General features: G+C 42.8%; 1 long non-coding RNA gene across 1 annotated transcript in view; it reads right to left on the reverse strand.

Annotated features, from left to right (window-relative positions):
• Window positions 1-242: 242 nt before the first annotated feature.
• The window catches only part of LOC106724261, a 14,140-nt gene continuing 11,424 nt past the window's right edge, over window positions 243-2,958 (reverse strand). Inside the window, exon 3 of the long non-coding RNA XR_001360002.1 lies at window positions 243-255. This is a non-coding gene — a long non-coding RNA (uncharacterized LOC106724261). The remainder of the gene's footprint in view (window positions 256-2,958) is intronic.

Raw genomic sequence — 2,958 nt, forward strand, 5'->3', positions numbered from 1 at the left:
CTCATGCAAACAGACATTGCCCACCAGGGCAATTTTAGGATTTTTGAAGTTCACTTATCCATGATACTCATTTCCTTTATATCTATGATTAAAGATAGCAGAAATTGTAAATGCTTAGTATTAACTATAATGCCAGTTTATTGTTCTAAGTGCTTTGCATGGATTTATAATTTTATCTTTCCAATAAATCTGTGAGGTAGTTACTGTTGTTCCCATATATAGTTGGGAAACCCCCAAACCATGAAATTTAAGTAACTTGCTCAAGATCACACAGCTGGAAAAGGGGATAGTCAGAATTTGAACCCATGGTCATGATATAGAGCCACTGCTCGCTCTGCTAATTTCCAGTCAATCCTGCCTCTCAAAAGTTGGGCATGGTTCTAGTGAGAAATGGAGAGGGCAATTGTAGATACCTGTATTTCTGCACTCTTATAGTCTGGATATAAGGGAAGTTGCGTGTGCTCTCAGGAAGCAAGAACACAGTGGGAAAAACATTTGACTGAGATTAAAAGGAGCTAGAGTCTACTACTGATGTATCTTTTAACTTACATCCTGACATGTACAATTAGAGAATAAGTTATTAACCTGTGAAGTGAGAGGGTTGGCCTGGAGCTGCAGTGTTCAAACTCTGCTCCTATCCACCTAGGGTTTTTGGTTGTTGTTGTTTTTGTTAATTCTCACCTGAGGATATTTTTCCATTGATTTTTAGGGAAAGTGGAAGAGAGAGAGAAAGACAGAGAGAATCATTAATGTGAGAGAAACACATCGATTGGTTGCCTCCTGCATGAGCCCCAACCAGGCCATGGACCGGGGAGGAGCCTGCAACCAAGTTATGTGTCCTTGACCAGAATAGAACCTGGGACCCTTTGGTTTGCAGTCCAACTCTCTGTCCACTGAGCCAAACCAGCTAGGGCCACGTAGGGGTTTTTCAGAGGTATAGTAGCATCAGTTTCTGGGGTAAGGGAATGCCAAGGATGCAGAGTTCTTTCTTGGCACTGAGAAGCGCCCCTTCTTTTTGCCTTCTGCCATGTTTTACCTTATTGAGTGGGTTTTAAATAGTCTGTAAGAAAGCAGAATTCAATTTTGAAGCCACTTTCTTCATTTCAATCTTTCTAGCCTTACTTTTTTTACTTATAGGCCTAGGACACTAAGGTGATAATCTTACCACCTAACAGAGACAGCTAAGGATGGCTTCAAAATAACATGCATTTTTATGGACTTTTGGAGAGAGACATCCTTGCTTTCTTGTTCAAAGTATTTGATTCTAATGATGAAATTTTAAGCCAAGTAAGATGGGTAGGTATTTTCATAGCATCCAAGAAGTGCCTTTCAAATTATAGCACATAAATGGCCACTCATTCAATCTGTGCATGTTCCAAATGTGCGCGCACACACACACAAGCTTGCACACACTTTCAATATCAGTAATAATCTTCAGCTAAATATTTTGTTACTTATTATTCACTGGAGCTGCGGTTCTCAACCTGTGGGTCGCGACCCCTTTGGCGGTCGAACGACCCTTTCACAGGGGTCGCCTAAGACCATCTTGCATATCAGATATTTACATTACGATTCAAAACAGTAGCAACATTACAGTTATGAAGTAGCAACAAAAATACTTTTATTTTGGGTCACAACATGAGGAGCTGTATTTAAAGGGCTAGAAGGTTGAGAACCACTGCACTAGAGGCTGGATGAACAAAATTCATGCAAGGTGCTTGGCCCCCGCCACCATAGGCTTCGTCTGGAAGGACATCCAGTTTAATTAGCATATTATGCTTTTATTATTATAGATAGTAATGGGGGCATGCACTCACATACACACAGACACATTTTTTCCTACCAGCTCATTGTAATCTCACGGCCCCCTTTCTGTAATACTGAGCAGGTGGACCCATTGTCAGTTGAGGTGCAGTGCATTTGGGTAATTACCCTAAGCTCTAACACAAAAGTCAATCAATTATACAACAGATATGTATTAAGAACTCAGTACTCTAGAGGTCATGGGGGTTTTCAGAGAAACACAAGACACATGTCCTTTAGGGTCTTAACACACATGAAGCATTAGCAGACAGCATATAATTAAGTGTTAAATTGTCTGTCAGAGGCTGTTAAAGGTAGTGCGAATTTCAGAGAAGAGGAAGAGAAATGAGAACTAGTCAAGTCAAATATGTCTTTGGAGGTGATGAAACATGAACTGTGTCTTTAAGGGTGGGTGTCATTTCATTTGGCAGAAGGAAGAAGATGAGGGGAAACCCCTGTTCTGGAGACTCTATCACAGTAACTTTCATGAATTGATGTGCATCACAGGGTATAATTTCAGGGCAACCATCACATCTGAAAAAAAATCTTACTTTTAAGTATAAAATTACATTACATTTACTTTTTAAAAAATATAAATATTTGGGGGGATTGTAATACATTAAGATAGGTTATCTTAGCTAAATATAGTTAAGACTAGAGGCCCGGTGCACAAAAATTTGTGCACTTGTGGGGGGTCCCTCAGCCTGGCCTATGCTCTCTTGCAGTCTGGGACCCCTTGGAGGATGTCCACCTGCTGGCTTAGGCCCGCTCCCTGGGGTATCAGGCCCAAGCTGGCAGTCAGACATCCCTCTAGCAGCCTGGCAGCCCTTGGGGGATGTCCAATTACCAGAAGGGAGCAGACCTAAGCTGCAGTCGGACATCCTTAGTGCTGCTGAGGAGGTGGGAGAGGCTCCCACCACCACCGCTGTGCTGGCAGCCATCAGCCTGGCTTGTGGCTGAGCAGAGCTCCCCCTGTGGGAGCCCACTGACCACCAGGGGACAGCTCCTGCATTGAGCATCTGCCCCCTGGTGGTCAGTGTGTGTCATAGTGAACAGTCATTCCCAGTTGTTCTGCTGTTAGGGTCAATTTGCATATTACCCTTTTATTATATAGGATACAGGCCTGGTGCACGGGTGGGGGCCGGTTGGTTTGCC

The sequence above is a fragment of the Myotis brandtii genome, unplaced genomic scaffold (genome assembly GCF_000412655.1).
Source record: "Myotis brandtii unplaced genomic scaffold, ASM41265v1 scaffold780, whole genome shotgun sequence".
In the NCBI taxonomy this organism is placed as follows: Eukaryota; Metazoa; Chordata; class Mammalia; order Chiroptera; family Vespertilionidae; genus Myotis; species Myotis brandtii.